A 21374-nucleotide genomic window follows, 5' to 3' on the forward strand; every position below is an offset into this window, starting at 1 on the left:
GATTATTATGTGGTGGGAGGTGCAATCCATTTGGTGTTCTGTAAGCTTCTTGTATGATTATAGTCATCTCTTTAGGTTGAGAGAATTTTCTTCTATGATTTTGTTAAATATTTTCTAGGTCTTTGAGCCAGGAGTCTTCTCCTTCTTCTATTCCTATTATCCTTGGGTTTGATCTTTTCATAGGATCCCAGATTTCTTGGATGTTTTGTGTCAGGTTAACATTTTTTTTGACTGATTTATCAGTTTCTTCCCCTGAGATTTTCTCTTTTGTCTCCTGTATTTTGCTGGGGATGCTTACATTTACAGTTCCTGTTCTCTTTTCTAGGTTTTCCATCTCTAGGATCCATTTTCAGGTCTTGAACAGTCTTATTCATTTCCTTCACCTGTTTTGTTATGTTTTACTGTATTTAAGGGTTTATTCATTTTCTCTTTAAGGGCCTATATCATCTCTCTGAGATTAGAATTTAGGTCATCTTCTTGTGCTTTCACAGTGTTAGGATATCCAGGGCTTGCTGTACTAGGATATCTGGGCTCTGGTAGTGCCTTTAGCCATCTGGTTGTCCCTGATGTTGGCTGAATGCTCCAGATGCTTGCAAGACTCCTTGGGGAGGCAGGCAAAGCCATGGGCCTGGCCGTGGAACTCAAGAAATAAGAACATTGTTCACCTCTATAGGCTGTGCCCCAGGTGGACTTAATATTCTGGGGCCCTGAAGACCTCCTCAGGAAGGAAGGTAGCACCACCTTGGGCTTGACAGTGAAGGTCAGGGGACAGCATGAAACTCACATCTGCTGACTGTGTCCCAGGTAGACCTGGGAGGCAGGGGATTTAGGGGGGAGAAGAGGTGTCTATCTTGGATGTTTCCAGGTCCTGCAGGCCTCCTCTGGAAGGAAGGCAGAACTGTGGGCAGGGCAATGGTAGAACATTTCTTTCCCCTGGGAAACACTTATGAAAACTATATGTTAAAGTAAAGAAATGATAGATGGATTGGAAAGGAAGAAACAAAACCTCCCTATTTATAGAAAAAATGATTGTTATCCCAAGACTATAACCCAAATAGGTGTTTTGATTTGTTTTCTTTTGATTTTGTTTTGGGGGTTGTTTGCTTTGTTTTTTAGATTTTTTAAAATAGGGTTTCTCTGTGTAGCCCTAGCTATCTTGCAACTCACTCAGAGAGATCTGCTTACCTCTGCCTCCCAAGGTCTGGGATTAAAGCCATTTGCCTCCACCACCGGGTTCTAAATAGGTTTGTTTGTTTTGTTTTATTACTAGAACTAATATATGAGTTCAGCAAGGTCACAAGGCTCCAAATCAATACACAAAAATTAAATCACATTTTATAAAACTGACAACAAATATGTAGAAAGTGAAAGTAAAACTATATTGTCTCTGGCCACTGCATTCCCAGCCTGGATATTCTTACTTTACTCTGGTGTGAAAACCACACAGATATAGCCAGACATCGGATCTGGAGTTCCTAGTGATACGAGGTATGACACTCTCTCTTCACAATGGGCAGTGGTGGTAATAAGCCAGCCTCAAACAGGCCTCCAGTCACAGGGACAAACAATATTCTGCTGTACAAAGTTCATTCCCAGCTTAAAATCTTGTTCAGTTTTAAATGGGCTTACTAGGATAAAACCCATTCATAACCAGGGAATATCTGTTCTTAATTTTTCAGTCAGCAAACATTTATGCCTAAAATTGGAAAATGCTAAGGAAAAGAATCAAAAATCTAATAAATCAAGAGACATATTGTGTTTGTAGTATAGACAACTCAGGATACACGTGTCAGTCCCACTAAATAGATCCATATGTTTATAATGCAATTCTTTTAAAGCTCAAGTAGTATGTTTATACACATGGAGGAGCTTATTCTAAACTATATAGGGAAAACATGGGGAGAAAATACCAGAGCAGCTAAAACAGTCACTGCACTGGGTAAGAAGATTTCCTATACAGTGATCAAGGGATGGTGAGGTTGTAGAGGGCTAGAGACATAGATCAACAGCTCAGGAATGAGGCGCCATAACAGGCCCTCACAAATATGCTCAACTGATTTTTGACAAAGGTTTAATGTGAGGCAGAAGATCATCCTCTTCAGATTTGTGTCAAGTTCATCACACATAAAGCTGATGTGGAAAGTTCATGTCTGCATTGGATATTATATGTCTTTTCTGCATTTTTATTAGCTTGGAATAGTTCAGGGAAGAACTTCCCAAATAAGAAGCTTTTAGTATTTGCATGATGGATCCTTCCAACCTCCACAGCAGTAGTAATCTGGCATTTGTGACTTATACTATAATTAGTTGCTGTGGAAATGATTTTTATGTTCTAAACAGAGGACCAGAATAGCACATGGTAAAAATACAGACCAAATACATTTAAAAATGCCTGCACCCTGTAAAATGCTCTGTTGTTCCAAATGCAACAAGCAAAAGACAAAAAACAAAACAAACAAAAAAAAAAGCAAGTAATCAAAGATACATAGTAACATCTTTCAACATGGTAACAATTTCCTAGGTAAACTTTGGAGTTGAATAATTACATACAAACATGGGGTTTAGAAGAAATCATGGAGGCAACATAATGGTCCCTCACAAATATGCTCAACTGATTTTTGGGAAAGGTTTAATGTGAGGCAGAAGATCATCCTCTTCAGATTTGTGTCAAGTTCATCACATATAAAGCTGATGTGAAAAGTTAATGTCTGCATTGGATATTATATATCTTTTCTGCATTTTTGTAGCTTGTTATAGTTCAGGGAAGAACTTCCTGTTCTCACCATTCCTCATCTGTGAGTCCACAGCCAGTGATGAAATGTAGTAAAGACAAAAAAGAAGCTGTAACAAACTGTTCTTGGTGTGAGGCAAGAAGGCTGCAGGATGTCCTGTTATCATGTATATCAGAACTCGGTCCCTTACATGCTACAGTAACAAACCCTAAAACACGGTTCTAGCTTAGCCCAGTTGCCCATCAGTGAGGAGCTGACCAAGATATTCTATGATTATTTGAGCCATAATCCCTGGGCTTCTAGTTGTCTATGGACAAGAAGCAAGCTGAGCTCCATGATTCCACACCATACCTATACATCCGAAGTCCTCCTCCACCACCCAAAACGTGTTCTTCTACAACCTGAAAGATCTAGCCTGAGTCTACATCCTATGCCCCTACCTTCTCCTCTACTAGGCTTCTGCCAGGATTTGTATCCACCCACAGACCTCTAGCTCCATTTCATATACAGACTTCTCATTTCCTCCTACAGGGTCTAGCCTGGTGAGTACTCCTGATCTTCTCATCCAAGCCTTTTTCACAGTTTACCAGATTTAGCCTGGGTCCTGTAACCAGTGAAAAAGCCTACTCTTGTCTTCTTAGCTCCACTGCAGAGGAGCTCTGATCTTTCAGCAGTACCATCCATACTTGTCCATCATAACGCAACACTCTCTCATGTCATATCCATTATTCCACGTGGAACAGGAATCACATTCTGCAAAGCAGCCTAGTCCCCTTTGCTTACCTTACTGCATTCCACCTAAGACACCCTGAGACACCTCAAGATGCCTACCATTCTTTCTCTGTCCCACCCTGATCTAGACAAAACAAATTCAAAACTAACAAAGTGAATCCACATACCCAGATCTCATCCAGGGAATACCAGTAATATGAAAGATCAAGCCAGTGTCTTCTCTCCAATACCTATTAGTGTATAGAAATACTTGCCAATGAGAATTACCTAAGACTCCAAACACAAAAGTTAAGGGAACAATCATAAATCTCAAAAAAAAAAAAAAAATCAAGTATAAAGGAGACAAAGAGAAAGAGCTCAATGAAATCAAGGAGAAAGAACTTGAGAATAAATGCCTGATTGATGCCCAAGAAGACACAAACATTAGGCTAATGACGAAGATAATCTAAGACTTGAGAATAGAATTCAATCAGGAAATAGAAACATTGAAGAAGACTGAAGATGGAATTGAAAAACCCAGAAGCCCAACTAGAAAACTCAAAGGAGTCAAGTAGAAGACAAAATATCAGGCCCCAAAGGTAAGTGAGGATCTAGATCAAATAATCAAGGAACATGAAAAACTATAAAGACAAAATGAAGAAAATAAATTGAAGGCTACAAGAGAAAAAATATTAGTCACATAAACAGGAAAATCCATCAGAATAATAGCTCATTTCTCAGTGGAAACTTTGAAAGCCAGAAAAGCCAGGAGTAATGTATTCTATGTTCTAAACTAAGACATCCATCAAAACCATCTTCCATGATTGAAGGAGAAAGAAAAATTCTCAATGACATAAACACCCTGAAAAATCTTATATCCAACAAACCAAACCTAAGGAAAACACAGGAAGCAGTACTTGGGACTGAAAAGAGCTAGGAATGAAAGAGAGAGACTATAGAAAGAAATACAAAAATGTAATTATTTCACCACAAAATGTCCCTGAAAGCACAACAACGTCATAAGTAAACACAATGACCATGACTGGCATATTTCAATAGTAATTTTAAATATTAATGGCCTGGATTCTCTAATCAAATTACAGACTGACTGAGCAGATGAAGAAACAAAATCTGCCTATCTGTTGTCTTCAAGAAACACCTTTTAAAACCTTTGTTTCAAAGGAAGGTACCTATCACCTTAGAATAAAAGGAGGAACAAAAGTGCTCGAACCAAATGGAATTCCAGAAAGTGATGAGCCCTTTCAAGAAAAGAGCCCATTGTGAGTGACTCTAATCCCTAGAGGAGGGAAGAAACACCACCTAAATTTTTAATTAACTTGTAGCCTAGCAAGGCATATTAAAACTCAAAAGAGCTCCCGTACAGAGCACATTCTTCACTAGGCCTCCTATGAGTCTGTGAGTGTCTGGGAATAGAAATCAAGACTAAAAGCAGACTGGGAATTCAAGAGAAGGCATTCCGGATCACTGAGAGCTCTACCCATCTCAAGTGTTCTGATTTATTCAAGAAGCAGAAAGCCTGGGAAGGACTAAAAGGCAACATGGCTTTTTAGAAACCCAAAAATTTGCAGTTGGTTTGTCACAGGGAGTGAGCTCTCCTGTAATCTGAAAAGCTGACAGCTGGGCTAGAAAGCTCCAAGAAATCCTTTATCTGTATATTCTCATACTACAGACCCATAGAAAGAGCTTCTGGACCCTCACAAAGTGATCCAAACCAGGAGTGAATTGCAGTCACTACTGCAATTACTGCAATAGTAGTGAATCAAATTGATTGCAATGAAGTCAAGACCCAACTTCACCACAGATCAAATCGACTTAACTCCCAACTTTGTGGCCCGGCAGAAATAGTGTGTCTTTTATAGGAAGTAAATATTGCTTCAGTGTCCCACAGTTACATTCTGTAAAATGTGCCAAATATAATAATTCAGATAAGTGAGAACAAGAACTATGCTCTATTTCTTGTTTGAGTAAACAAACAGAAGCCAGCCAGAGAAATAGCCCAGATATGAAGCTGTAGAAGAGAGTGCTTAAAAATTGTGATGAAGATGCTACAATGTGTAGCTCTTCGCAGCTGATGGTTTCTAGTGGGAATGGGCAGCACAAATTAGACTTGGTGGTATTTTTCTTTAAGGGCACAAAAATCAGAGGGTGGACTTGCAAGGAATAGGAAATAGATGTGATCAAAATACATTGTATGAAATTCTCAAATAATAAAAATATTATATCAAAAGGGATTGAAGATTTAGCTCAAGGCCCTAGGCTTAGTCCTCAGCTATGGAAAAAATTATGTATATATATATATGTATATGTGTATATATATATATATTCTTTGCTGAGATCTAATATCTATATATTAACTGTAGATAATGCACTGCCACGCCTGACATATTTTTAGCATTATATACAAAAAACCAACTAAATATTTTAGATGAAAAGGTGGGCTCTAACTGCTAATTTGAAGAACTTTAAGAGATATACAAACACTGTAGGAAGGGATAATTAAATAAAAGGATAATTAAGAGATAATAAACACTGTAGATAGGGATAAGATTATTACAGTGAAAATACCATATCAGAATAATAACAAAGTGTAGCATGGGCCAAGTGTGATGATACATACCTTTAATCCCAGTACTTGAGAAGCAGAAACAGGTGAGTTTCAGTGAATTCAAAGCCATCCTGATCTACATAGTAAATTCCAGACCAGCCAAAACTACATAGTAAGAACCTCATTTCAAAAAGAGGAGGAGGAGGAGACAGAAGACTAGGAGAAGAAAAAGGAAAATTTTCACCTTAGGAAAAAAATCCATTAATCTATGCCAATATACAGAGACAAGAATGAGACACAAAAAGAAAAAGAACATAGATCACTTAAAACCCATACATGGGATAAAATAAAATAGGACAACTTTCAGAAAGAGAGAAGAGAATGAAGGTAAGGTCTAACAAATATGGCTGAAAACTTTCAAATATCAGCACTAATCCATATATCCCAAAAGCTTTAAAACATTCCAGATCATTAATGCAAAGAAAGCCACTCAATAAGCACATTAAAGTAAAACTTGTAAAACGGAAAGACAAAACCAAAATCTTAAAAATGAGCCACAGAAGTGGCAAGACAGGACACACTGGCAAAGGCACAGCAGTTTAATTGCAGCAAAACAGAAGCTAATCCCCAGAGTGCCCAAACAGTCTGGGGTTTGTCATCCAAAAACTAAATTTTTGCTGAACAAAGACACTCCTCAGACACACAGAAAAGTGAAAGAATTTGTCTGAGTACTTCTTCACTAGTAGGATGACTTAAAGTTCTCCAGGCTGAAGAGAACTGAGATCACACGAAGTCTTCATGATTCGCCTACTACAATGAGCAGAGACGAAACATACTCACTTTTATTTTACATCACCTGTCGTACACATTTCATGTTTCTATAAATGTGGCTTATATATAATACTTGAATTCTGCAGTACTTTTGTTAAAGTTTCGAACCCAGATGGAAGTAAAAGATAAAGATACCAAAAGTAAGAAGGATGGGCAGGAGCACAGTGGAAGTTCTTAGATGTAGGCTATCAGGACTTAAAGATGCCTATGTATTTCCTAAGGTAAGACAATGCTAAAGGGAAGCCAACTAAAATATTAATAAGAGAAGTAAAATGAAGTCTTAAAAAATCTTGTGGTTCACCTAGAATAATTCAAGAAAGGAGGAACAGAAAACAAAATGCAGATAGGATAAATAAAAAAATATATCAAGATGAAAAGATTTAACTTAATAGTATCAATAAACATTAAATATAAATAAGATGAAAACTCCAGTTAAAAGGCACAAATAGATATGTATCATGTAATCATAAATATATTATTATGCTTCTTACTGCCCAAAAGTAGGGATGGAGGGGCATTCAAAATCACCGGTAAATAAAAACATATTTCTCTCTCTTTTTAAAGAAACCTTCCCCAACACCTTGTGGTTACTGTATTGTTGGCCCAGTGTTGCTTTTCCACTGGATATACAGAGACACTCAGACCCCAGATAGACTGTGCACTCCTCCCTGCCTTCCAGGAAGCTGTCAGGAGGGTGACACCTGCATCACCCCACTTACATGGCAGCCATTCTGTCAGTGCTGCTGTATTCATGGACTGATGCTGCTCTTCCTCTGTGTGGCCTATCCTTGTCTCTGTTTCTCACACATACTGTAAGACCTTAAAACAAGAATTCCACAGTCACACACTGGGGATATATAGCTTATTTGGTGCCCTGATTCAGTCCTCAGAAAACTAGCCAAGGTGGTTTATGCTCACAATCCCAGCATTCAGGAAGTAAAGGCAAGAGGCTCAGTACTTCAGTCTTCTTCAGCATGTTGTAAGTTTGAGGACAAGACGGAATACGCAAGAGTCTCAAAAACAAAGCAAAACAGAAATAAAACAGCCAGCAAATCCCAACAGCAGCAGCAATAACAAATTTGTGTATATACAGTTTTCAAAGGAGAGAACTAGAGTCAGGCATGTAATTCCATTACTTGAGATATGGAGGCAAATGAATCAGAAAATCAAGGTCATTCTTGGCTACCTAGCGAGTTTTAGGCCAGCCTGAGCTAGAAACTGGGGAGGGAGGGCAAAAAAATAAAAAATAATTTTTATTTTTCATATATTTTACTTAATAATTTAAAAATGAGAAACAGAAATTGTCAGGTTAGATAAAAAGACAGTACTTGACTCTAATACTCATTACAAGGCATAATTTGAAAATAAATGCTAAGCATAATAAAGCTAATGTACTACATTCATATCAAAGTAAACAAGGCAAAAACTGTTGCCAGTGACAAAAGAGGACATTTCATAATGGATTCATCAGGAAGATGCAACAATCCAAAATTTTAATGTACCCAACAAAACAATCTTAGACTACAAAATACTTGATGAAAGCTAGACATCTGTAATGCCAGCACTTCAGGAACTGAGGCAGGGAATCTCAAGTTCAAGGCTAGCCTGAACTACCTAGCAAGATTCTTTCCCAAAAATAAAATATTTGATGCAAAAATTTACAAAACTAAAAACAGAACTAGGAAGTACAACTCATTAATTCACTGGGAAAGCCTTATTGCTTTTGCCAGAAAATTTTTTCTTAAAATAAATATTAATAAATATGCTGTACTATGTTCTTTTAATTATAGTTGTTTTAATATACAGTTTGTGTCATTAGTGTTCAGCTATGGGCATTGTTAAATAGTATTCTCTCCAAAGCCCTTCCATAAGAAAGTTCTGCTCAAGAGTGATTCTATTTCATACACCAGTTTGTTTAGGTTTTGGTTTTTATTCAGCCTTATCTTTCTAAATAGTATTACTTAATCTTCCAGATTCTTCTATTGAAGTGTTGATTTAGGGATGAGGAGAGATGGATGACTCAGTCAGTAAAATGCTAGCTATTTGAGGACTGGAGCTCAGAGAACCAAGACCCATGAAAAAGCCTATGATCTCAGCAGAGATGACCAGTGGAACTCTAGCCTAGTAACTGAGCTTCAAGTTTGACAGAAACCCTATTTCAAAAAGTGTTGTGGAGCACTATTTATTTATTTATACATCCCAATCACTGCCCTCCCTCTGGTCTCGCTTCACAGAGTCCCTCCCTTCATCCCCCCTTCCCCTCTCACCTGAGAGAGTGGGAACCCCTCCCCCAGGGATCCTACCACTCTGGCACATTAAATCTCTGTAGGATTAGGTGCATCCTCCCCACTGAGCCCAGAGGGAACAGATTGCACAGACAGGGACTTTGGGGACAGCTCCCACTCCAGTTGCTGGAGGACCCTTGTGGAGAATGAGCTGCACATCTGCTACAAACATGCTGGGGGCCTCTGTCCAGCCTGGGATGCTCTTTGGTTGGTGGCTCAGTCTCTGAGGTGCATGCTTTTTAATCATAGCTCTCAGGAGGCAGAGACAGAGGCAGGTGGATCTCTGAGTTCAAGGCCAGCCTGGTCTACAGAATGAATTCCAGAACAAGTAGGGTTACACAGAAAAAATCTTGTCTCAAAAAACAAAAACAAACAAAAAATGTAGCGATTGAGGAACACAACCAGTACTGACCTCTGACCTCCACCTGCACATGTACATATATGTATTTAAGCAGCTGCACACAAGCACAGGCACATACACACACAGTACATAACACATATAATAATAAAATAAAAAAATAAATTTCTGGGCATTGTGGTCCATGCCTGTAGTCCCAGCTACTCAGGAGGCCGAGGGAGAAGTGTCACCTGAGTCCAGGAGTTATGGGTTATGCTGAGTGTGTGTCTATACTAAGTCTAGCATCAACATGCTGATCTAGGAGCAGAAGACCATTTCCCTAAGGAAGAGTATACAGGCTCAGGTGAGAAATGGAGCAGGTCAAATAAAGTAAGTAAAGTGGTTGGATTCCTGGCAGCTTTAATCCCCTCCAGTATTCCTACAAGCAGTGGTTTTCATATGATCTATGTTTTGTGAGCAACAGCGCTTGTCAGTGTTATATTCTCCTCAGCAGCACAGTGTTGACATATTTAGGAGGGCAAGCAAGGCACAAGGCCAACTCCATACTAAACAAGACCTTGGATTCATGGAGAAATAAGGGAAGCATCTTTTTCAGGTCCAATATTATCTGCAGAAGTTCTAACAAGTCTGTGTACCATGCAGAGCCGGCAGCAATGGGCTTTGGCCATGTGTATACCTCTGGTCAGTTGCAGTGTGATACAACATTGCATGCTTATGGTGCGGAAGTGGGAGAGTATTGCTTTTTAACACATTAGCTTTAAAAGGTTTTGCCACCTTGAATGTCTATGCACCACATACGTGCACTGCCCGTAGAGGCCAGAAGAGGGCACTGATCCTCTAGAACTGGAGTTACAGATAGTTGTGAGCCATCATGAGGGTTCTAGGAATCAAACCCAGGTCCTCTGGAAGAGCAGCCATCTTTCTAGTCCATAAAATGTATTCTTAAATCTTAATGGACTACAGTACATGTCATAAGTGCAGTGAATAATTTATCTGGGACCTGAGATAGAGATTTGGAAGGAAAATTTACCCTACGAGGGTTCTCTTCCTTAGTTTTCTGGTTTCCATTATTTAGGAACAAACGTGGATGATTTCCTCAATACTCACTTAATCTGTATCCAAAACTGTTTCGTGGCCATTTTATTTAATACCACTCTTGCCATCTGCAGATCAGGCTGTGGGGGTGGGGTGGGAGTTAGGAAACTAGTCATCATGTAGCACAGTTGCCCAAACACGTGTTCCGTAGCCTATGCACTGAGCTTTGAGTCAGTGTCAGTGCTGCTGTGTTTGAAATTTTTTAAGATTTGTTTTTATTACTTTAAATTATGTATGCATGTATGGGTCTCTCTCTCTCTCTCTCTCTCTCTCTCTCTCTCTCTCTCTCTCTCTGCCTCTCTCTGTCTCTGTCTCCCTCTGTCTGTCTCTCTCTCATACACACACTGTGTGTGTGTGTGTGTGTGTGTGTGCGCGCGCAGTTAAGTACATGTGACCGTAGGTACCTGTGGAGGCCAGAGGTTTTACACTCCCCTGGAGTTGAAGTTACAGGAGGTTGTGAGGCACCTGATATAAGTGTTGGGAACTGAACTCAAATCCCATACAAGAGCATTGCATGGTTTTAAACCACCAGACCATCTCTTTAACTCTGTATTTGGAATTCTGAAAGAACCTTGGCAGAAAAAATGGTCAGTGCTTACATGGCACTTTAAAAAGGCACTATTTATACATCTCATACACTTGGAATTGTGGAGACTGATCCAGTGCGAGACACAGAGAGAATCCAAGAAAGACCAGGCAAGAGCTGAGGCTCAAGGCAGCAAGGTAGCAGCCAGGGTCACAGCCATAGCCACACAGGAGGATTTGTGTGTTGACTTGTGCTTTCCACTTCCTGCACTTTGGAGTTACATTATTGGCTGAGCTTAAGTCAGTGCTGTGGAAACAGTGCCCTGCAAGGATCCAGAGGTTCAGAGAGACAACATGCAGAGCACAAGAGAAAGTGGTCAGGAGTCAGCGAAACAGAATCCAAATAGAAACTGATGCTTACTCTTCATTGTCAACAGCCTGGATTTTAGAGTTACTGAGGAGACGTAACTTTGGGTGTGTCTACGAGGGCATTTCTGGAAGTCAACTGAGAAGGGAGACTAAGTGTATGCCAACCCTCCTGTGAGCTGGAATCACAGACTAAATGAAAGGAGAAGCAGGCTGAGATCAGTCTGCTGGGTGGTTTTATGTCTGCTTGACACAAGCTGAAGTCGACTGAGAGGAGGGAACCTCATTTAAGAAAATGCCTCTATAAGATTGGGCTGTATACACACCTGTAGGGCATTTTCTTAATTAGTGATGGATGGGGGAGGGCCCAGCCCATTGTAAGTGGCTCGAATCCTGGACTGTTGGTCTTAGGTTCTTTAAGAAACCAGGGTGAATAAGCATATTGAGCAAGCCAGTAAGCAACACTCCTCCATGACCTTGAATCAGCTCCTGCCTCCAGGTCCCTACCCTGTTTGAGTTACAGTGTTACTTCCTTTAATGATGAATAGTAATACAGAAGTATATGCTAAATATATCCCCCAACTTGCTTTTTGATCATTGCTTTTCATTTAGTTAGAGGTTTTTTCATAGAAACAATCAATATCCGTATGCTTCTGCATCCTGACTGTGGACACAATGTCTCTAGACATTTCACACACTCACCTCCATGCTGTCCCCACCATGACAGAGTCTATCTCCTCAACCCTAAGCCAAAATAAGCTTAAGTTTCTCCCTTAAGTTGCTTTTGTCATGTGTTATTGTCACAACAAAATAATATGGAAGATTTGGAGCTGGTACTATGACAAACCTGACTGTATAGCTTTGTTTGGCAGAGTTAATGAGGAAAAATATAGAACTGAAGACTAGAAAAATCCCTAAAATGCTGTAGGAAGAACTTCCTAGTCCATTTTACTGCGTGTGTAGAAGACCAGAAAGCTGAAAAAAATATGGGCAGTGGAGGCTGGCTCATAAGGTTTCTGAGGCGAACAGGCACTCTGTTGGAAACTGGGGTAGAGGTTACTAGTGTTACATTTCTGGCAAAGGATCTGGCTGCAGTTTGTCTGTGTCCTGAAAATTTGAGTGAGGCTGAATTCAAAAATAATGGGCTAAGTCTCTTGGAGAAACTTTAAGAAGCATAGTATTTGAGTTAAATCATGGTCCATGTTCTCTCCACTTACTGAGGTTTAGGATGAAGGTAAAGAAGGAAGGTATAGAAAATGGGAAGTGTGGGGCAAAGAAGTGAGTATAAAGTTGCAGACAAGGCAAATACGGAGAAAGCAGCTGTAACTGATAGAGTGCTGATAAAGAGAGATCTGAGGTTCTGCATTGGAACAACCGGAAAGATGCTCCTGGGTAAGACTCCACCAACCAAAGACATTGCTGTCTTCTGAAAATGCAAATCCATCAGAAGGAGAGAGTGAACTGAACAGCTGGAGGATTCTGTACCAAAAAACAAGTTCCAGGAAGTGTTTTTCCTGATTCAACTACCAAGGCACAGAGAGACTTCTACAGCTATGGTGGAAGGGAGTCAGACTACATTTGGAACTGGCAAAAGAACTTGGCAGCAGCAAGATGCTGGAGTGAGGGATCGTGGAGGCTTGCATCAAGCAGGGTCAGATCCTACAAGATTCTGAAAAGCCACTATATCAGCCTGTAAGAGTACAGCCTAAACTGTAGTGAAGACCCAAGTATCTTGGAGGTCTCAGGACATCTGCTGAGAAAAGCTGCATAAATGGAACTAGCCCAAGAGACAACAGTGCTATAGGTGGCAAAACTGAGGGTGGGGCTACCCAAGCCCACTGAGTCCAGATGACGCCACCAAGTGTCCAAATACAGAATATGGGGATATAAGACTTGATGTTTGCTTTGCTGGATTTTGGTATTCCTTTATCTGATCTTCTCTGTCTTTCCCCCTCACCTCCCCCTTTTTAGCCTCTGGGAGTGGAAATGTTAACTCTGTGATATTTGTGTATTGGAAGTATATAACTTGTTATTTTGGTTTATTATTATTATTATTTTATTATTATTAAGGGATTATAGGAAGAGATTGCCTTGAGTTTCAGAAGAGTAGACCCTTGAGTAATGTTGAAACTGTTAAGAGAGTTTGGGAGTTGGACAGAGGGAATCTTGCATTATGAGAAGACCATGAATCTACTGGGCAAGGGATAGAATGTATGGTTTAGAAGTGATATATTTGGGTGTCAGGTTGACAATGAGTGGACTTGGGGCTAATTATCATGGCTAACTTGACTGTATTTGGAATCACTCAGGAAGCATACCTCTGGTGTTAATCTCACCAGGCAAGAATAAAACCACAGTTTAAATGAAAGCCAATTAAATAAGCTTTATTTACTATGCACAGGACCGACTTTATAAAACAGCATTTTTGTGGGTTAACTTTTCAGGCCTCCTTTTATAGGGAAAAAGTGTAAACTGAAGTTTTGTAACAAGGATTTTACAACTGAATTTCACAGAAGCAGAGAGCAGATTAGATTATTTAACAGGTCATCTTGGCAGAACACCTCAAGGTTCCTTGACAGAACATCTTGTCTTAATGGGGTAGAGCACATGTAAGTCAAACTTTAATTTGGTAGTAAATAGTAACAACTTATTCTGACCTTATAACAAAATGGCTTTTTACCCTAAGATGGAATCAAACTCATCCATCACTGGGTATATTTATGAGGTCACTTAAAGAGTTGTTTAATTAAAGAGGTAAGATCTCCTAAATATGAATGGGATCATATATAGATTGCTAGATGCTGAGAAAGTATTTGACAAAATCCAACACCCCTTCATGTTAAACATCTTGGAAACCTGAATTTTATTAACACATCTCTGTTTTTACATTTACACAGAAATGCCCTACTAAACAAGCTCAAAGATTCTATGGATTATTTTTAGTGTTCTACAACTAATCTCTAGGTTATGATGAAAATCACAAAAAATGTTTAATATGACTGACCTCACAAATATTAAAATATAAAGGCATAGTTGCCAAAAACATGATCCCTAGAAAAGTAACGCTTATATATAGATCCACATGCATTAAACTTTGGTGAGTAAGAAAGCAGATATTGATTTAATGAAAGCTCAAGTGAAAGCTGCAGTTCTTTTGTTTGTTTTGCACTGGAGGTTTAACCCAGGACCTTCCCATGCTAGGCAAGCACTTTACTGCTGAGCTATGGCCCCGGTGCATCCTGTGCTGTGCTATGGTGTGTTTCTCAGGTAGGGTCTCACAGTGTAGTCCAGGCTGGCCTTGAATTGGAGATCCTCCTGTTCAACCTCCCAAGTGCTGGGAATACAAGCATGTGCTACCCAGCAAGCCACAGGATTTTTAAAAAATCTATCTAGAGTGTAAAAAGAAATTACCAGGAACAGTCTTGTTGAACAGAAAAGTCTCACAAGTTTTGATATAAGTAAGAACCTTTTTAACAGAGTTACAGGAATCTTTCAAGGCAGTTTTGACAGGACTTAGCAACATATTTTACATCTGGAAGTCTTTTTCCGAGAGAAAATGTGTAACAGAAACAAGAAGACCTCAGAAAGTATGATTCTTACCACTCTAGGATAGCACACCAAGGTTTCACATGACAGTTCCTCACTCAGCATCCCCTCAACTTGGATCTGTGGACTCTGTTCCCTTCTCAACTATAGGCCAGAGGAATATCCCCTTAATTTCTTTCCTAAATACTATTTTTAAACTATTAAGACTGAAATTTTGAAAACAGACTGTAACTTATAAATGAGTATTAAAGCAAAAGACAAAATCACAGAGATCACTCTTACTAGGAGAACTGAGAAAGGGTCTGAGAGCGACCTGCTTTGTGTCTGCTCACATGGATGAGTAGCATGGGAAAGCTTGCTTATTCATGAACATTTTACATAGGCAGAGGACTAGGGAGTAATTGTTGTGTTTCAGCATTTTGAAGCTCACTGGGGGAGCTTATCCAAACCATCAGAAAGAACTTGGCTCATTTCATGATTGTTATTGTCACTATGAGGACAGGGAGAAGTCTAGCTAGAGTCAGGTTTTAGGCTTAGGAGGTAGAATGACAGGTAGTTAGAGGGTTATATACATGTGCTAGCCATTCTATATACATGTGTTGAATTCTGCATTCCTCATTTCTAGCTGCATCTTCTGCCTTGGGGTATACCTGGTCTTGCTGGTTCAAATGTCCACAGCTGCCACCTGAACTTATGCACACACACTGGTGCACTGGCACACATGAACCCACACAGGCTTTGCACATTCACAACTATTTTCATGGATGTGTAGAACTCTCTTGTTTGCTAAACATCCCTCTCTTCTTATGCTGATATACTCTTTTCCCTTGGCTTTATTTCAGTGATAGAAGGGAAAAGGATGTGTCATCTTTAACCAAATGTCCACCAAATGGCTTTCAGGGAGGCAGGCACTCTGTGCTGCTTGGTGGTTCTGGCAAAGAAGTATAACAGCATGGGAAAGGCTGAGAGGTTCTTGTCATTATCCAGTGAATTGGGGAGCCATCAGAAGAGATGGTGGGAAGGTCCAGATTCAAGTGATATTAGAAGATGGAGCCAACAAAGGCTAGTGACGGACTGGATGTGTGAGTATTGGGAGGGGGTCATGCAAGATTAGTAGTGAGCAATGGTGAGGGAGATGAGTCTGCCAGCATTCCTGTTCCATCCTCAAAGAAATGACAGATAGTTATGGTGACAAGACTCAAGCTCAGAGAAGTACCTCGGGGAGAAAAGCTGCGAGAAATACATGATATGACAGTGAAGACCATAATCTACACATCAGTCACTTCCTCCCATGGCCACAGATACAACTGTCTCTGCTCATGTGATCCCAGGGGCAGGAGTGACCATGTGAAGTTCTCAACTGCACAAGAGAAACAGAGACAGTCGCCTGTATGGCTTCCTCTGGGAGCTTTGTCATTTGTTAGGTACTTCAGACCTGGATTTGATGGGGGTGGGTATTGAGAGAACTCAAAGATGGGTCTTTGTTTTTGCTTTCCTGCAAGATGGAATAAGCACATTCATCCACTACCAGTGGATAAATGGGCCATTATTGTAGAAACATTCTGGAAGTTCCTCAGATGTGACTAAGGGAAATGGCAAGATGCCAGTACAGACTTGGGTATCAATATTCTTAAAGGTGTCATTCATTCTGATGGCTTTGTCTGTCCATGCTTTTTATCAAACAGAATTTATCAAGGCTGATGTTGACCTTTGTCATTGGGCTCCGATGGTGTCTATACACCGTGGGACAAAATTATAAAACACTGTCTATAACAGGGGTAGGCAGTGCTGTCTTGTCTTCTTAAGTTCATAGTGTATACAAAATGTGTATCTTTTCTACATAGGGATTTGTCTGTTCTTGTTTATTTATTAATTTGTTCAGTCAATTATTTGTCAACCTGGGTTCAAGAATAGTCTATTTGGAGTTACAATATAGGAATACTTTGTTTTGTTTGATTTGTTCAGTTGGTTCCTGTGCTGCGTTGACTGTAACTCTTTAAGTGTATGTGTGTGTATGTCCCCTGAATATACATATCTATAAGTATTTTATATGTAAACATCTGTAGCTATATAGGAATTGAGAAGCATTTTCTAGAGATTTGGGGTCTTGTTGGCATGGAGACAGTAGAAATGAGACCAAGGCAAGTAAAGGTACAAGGCACACTGGCAAGGCCTTATAGGGCAGTGGTCCTCAACCTGCGGGTTGCATATTAGATATCATGTATATCAGATACTTACAGCATGACAGTAACAAAATTACAGCTAAGAAATAGCAATGAAATAAATTTATGGTTGGGGTCACCACAACATGAGGAGCCGAATTAAAGGGTGCAGATGTAGGAAGGTTGAGAACCACCGCTTTAGGGGTGTCAGCTCTTTACTGACATGGCAAGTAGTTTTCTGAATAAAGGCTTTTACTGATGTGCTAGGTGGGCTGTCAGCACTCACCCCCACTGGAGAGCTATGGGTGCAGAAAAGGACAAAGGGAAGTAGTGGCTGCAACATAGGAAGACCGTGTCTTTCTACAGACTGAATTGAGTCTATGTCTAGAAACTGAAATTCACAGAAGAGGAATTGTGAGGTAAAAAGTCCATATATAATGTAAGGATTTCTCTCAGAAAGTTACTAATTTGGCTTTGTATTAGAAGTGTATCTAAATGTGTACCAGAAGCCCCAACCACTGCTGTTGTTCTGTGTTTCAAGTTAGCTTGGTATTTGTCAATGTGGTAGATGAGACAGCACTTAGTGTATGTATTTGCATTTGCCTAATTGTTTCAAGCCAAGTTTATACTTATTATTGGCCTTTATTTTTCCTGTTAATGTCTGTATATAACTTACTCGTTTTTTGTCATTCTTACTTTTGAGGCATCTTCTGTGACTCATTAACCTCTTGGCAGACACGAAGCTGATATTTCCTCCAGTTTCCACTGGCCTTATTTATACTCACCCCTTTTGAGGAGTGGGAGCAGTTCTTGACTGAACCCATAGCCTTACACACACTGAGGAAGTGTTCTATCACTGAGCTATATCCCCAGCCCTTTAAAAACAATTGGCTTTTGCCATGGTCTCACTCAGTTGTCCCAGGTTGGCCTCAAACTCACCTAAGAGACAAACCTCTAGGCACATCTGTGAGGGGCATTCTAGATTGGGTTAATTGAGGTGGGACGACCTACTGTAGATGTGGTCAACACTATTCTGCCGTCTGGAGTCTGGACTGTAAAGGAGGAGAAAGTGAGCTGACAGCATCTATTTCTCTCTGCTTCCTGAATGCAGGTGTGCTGAGTTCATTGCCTCAAGGTCTTGCTGCTGAGCCTTCCCACCTCAATGGACCACAATAAATAAACCCGTCCTTAGGTTGTTTTTCATTCTTATCACAATAAGAAAAGCAAGTAATGCATCCAGCTTGCTTTGTCACAATATTGTTTGTTTGTTTGTTTTGAGACAGCGTTGTCTATTTGGAGCCCAGCCTGTCCTGAAACCTCTGTAAACCTGCCTGGCTTCAGACTCAGATATCTGCCTTTTTGTGCCTCCTGAGCCCTTGGATTAAAGGCATATACCACCAGCAGTCTGCGCACCCATGCTGTTTTGATGGCATAGTTCCTTAAATATGTTCTCAATTTCTTCAATAGAGACTGATCTGTTTAACATGGTCCTAAAAGAACTAGAAGTTGAATCCAGGACCTCGTGCATACTTGGCAAGTGTTCTCCCAGTGAGCCAACCTCATTAACTTTCATCTGTAATGAGGTCAGTTTTTCTTTTTTTTTTTTCATAGTTTTGATATATTCCCTAGGCTGTTCTAGAATTCAGAGACTGCTTGCCTCTGCCTCCCAAATCCTGAGATTATAGAAATATGTCACTACATTTGGTGCAAGGTCAATTTTAATTTTTTTTCAATTCTGAGGATGAAACCCAAGGCCTTGGAAATGCTAGACAAGGCCTCCAGCTTCCCCTGACTCTGCAACCAATTTGTATACTGATTTTCTTAAGCAAGTGTCCATCTAACCTAGGTTTTTAAATGGAGTTTCACAAGGCATTTCTAAGGGGTTTTTTTTTTTTGTTTGTTTTTTTTTTTTTTTTTTTTTTTTTTACTTCCTTCACACCAAGAGTTACTTTCCTTTGTAGTTTCTCATTTTTTATATTGGTACTTATTCCTTTTTGGATGAAATTAACTAATTTAATTGTCTTTTTATTTGCTATAAGAACAAAGATCCTACTTGCCAATTTGATCTTCTGTTTTCTGCTCCTTATTTCATTAAAGAGTGCCCTGTCATTATTATTTCCTTTCTTCACATTATTTTGATTGACTTTCTTATTTCTTTTATTGTGGTTTGAAATGGAAATACTTATTTTTTTATTATTAATTATTTTATTTATTAATATCCCAAAGGTTTCTTCCTCCTGGTCCCCTCACAGAGATCTTCCCTCATTCCCTCTCCCCTTCTCCTCTGAGAGGGTGCCCCTCCAAGAATCCTCCTCCCTGGGTCAAGTTGCTACAAGGATTAGGTGAATCTTCTCTCTCTGAGGCCAGACAAGGCAGTCCTCTGCTACATATGTGTCAGGGGTCCTTGGAACAGCCTGTGTATGCTCTTTGGTTGGTTGCTGAGTCTCTGGGAGCTGCCAGGTGACATACCTAGAAAAAGACACACACACACACACACACACACACACACACACACACACACACACACACACGACTGAGCCCTCACCTTGGTGCTCAGTGTAAACAGGAAATGAAGGCTAAGACAGAATTAGGAATACTTTGATCACAAGAGCCCAACAGAGACCCACAATCACAAAGACTGAGAGGCTTCTGTCCTTTGGTCTTGAACCTGTGCTTACTCAACCTTCAGACTGGCTGTGGATGCTCTGGATGTTTTCAAGAGCAGCAGTCAGGGGGAGCCCTTCTTAGGCATAGGCACCTGTCACTGGGATGTGCCAGGGAGTGAGGAGCAACTCTTTTTATTTTTTAATTGGATATTCTCTGTATTTACATTTCAAATGCTATACCCCTCCCACTCCTCTCCCTCCTCCACCTCAACTTGATTCCATGAAGATGCTCCCTCTCCCAATCACCCTCTTCCACCTCAGTGCTTTAGCTGATGATGATGGTGTTCTTCCCATGAAGTGCAAATCTTCCAGCTATTTCAGTCCTTTCTCTTTCACTGGGGTCCCTGTGTTCAATCTGATGTTTAGCTGCAAGCATCCTCATCTGTATCTGTATGACTCTGGGAGAGCCTCTGAGGAGACATCCATATCTGGTTCCTGCCAGTAAACACTTCTTGTCATCAGCAATAGTGCTTGGGTTTGGTGGCTGCATATGTGGTGGTTCTCCAGGTGAGACAGTCTCTGTAGATCTTTTCTTCAATCCCTGCTCCTCTATTTGACCTTGTATTTCCGTCCCTGTTTTGTTCTCCCTTCTAAAAAGGACTGAGGCATCCACATTCTGGTCTTTCTTTTTTTGAGCTTTATAAGTTCTGTGACTGGTTTCCTGGGTATTCCGAGCTCTTTTATTTGGGAGGGGGGAGGGGCTAGTATCCACTTTTAAGTGAATACATGCCATGAGTTTTCTTTTGTGACTGGGTTATCTCACTCAGGATGATAGCTTCAAGTTCCATCCATTTGTCTAGGAATTTCATGAACTCATTTTTAATAGCTGAGTAGTACTCCATTGTGTATACGTACCACAATTTCTGAATCCATTCCTCTGTTGAGGGACATCTGGGTTCTTTCTAGCTTCTGGCTATTATAAAAAAGACTGCTATGAACATTGTTGAGCATGTGTCTTTGTTAGATATTGGAACTACTTTTGGCTATATGCCCAGGAATGGTATAGCTGGGTCCTCAGGTAGCACTATGTCCAATTTTTCGAGGAACCACCAGATTGATTTCCAGAGTAGTTGCACCAGTTTACAACCCCACCAACAGTGGAGGAGTGTTCCTCATTCTCCACATCTTCACCAGCATCTGCTGTCACCTTAGTTTTTGATCTTAGCCATTCTGACTGGTGTGAGGTGAAATCTTAGGGTCATTTTGATTTGCATTTCCCTGATGACTAGGGATGTTGAGCATTTCTTTAGGTGTTTCTCAGCCATTTGATATTCCTCCATTGAGAAGTCTCTGTGTAGCTCTGTACCCCATTTTTAATAGGATCCTTTGATTCTCTAGGGTATAACTTCTTGAGTTCCTTGTGTATATTGGATCTTGGGGCTCTGCTTCTTTGTTATTTCGGCTTTCTCCTCTGAGTCACTGGTTCACAGGCTGTCCTAGAGCTGACACTGTCTCCGACTGCTGTATCTTCAGAGTAGAACACACCCTACTCTCTGTGGGAGATCAAAGCAACAGCTGCCTCTTCAGTCTT

General features: G+C 40.2%; 1 protein-coding gene across 1 annotated transcript in view; it reads left to right on the forward strand.

Annotated features, from left to right (window-relative positions):
• POLN (DNA polymerase nu) overlaps positions 1–21374 on the forward strand; it is a gene marked incomplete at its 3' end in the record, with an annotated part of 145705 nt that overhangs the window by 101202 nt on the left and 23129 nt on the right. The window lies entirely within an intron of this gene.

Source organism: Micromys minutus (assembly GCF_963924665.1).
Source record: "Micromys minutus genome assembly, chromosome: 1".
NCBI classification, from domain to species: domain Eukaryota; kingdom Metazoa; phylum Chordata; class Mammalia; order Rodentia; family Muridae; genus Micromys; species Micromys minutus.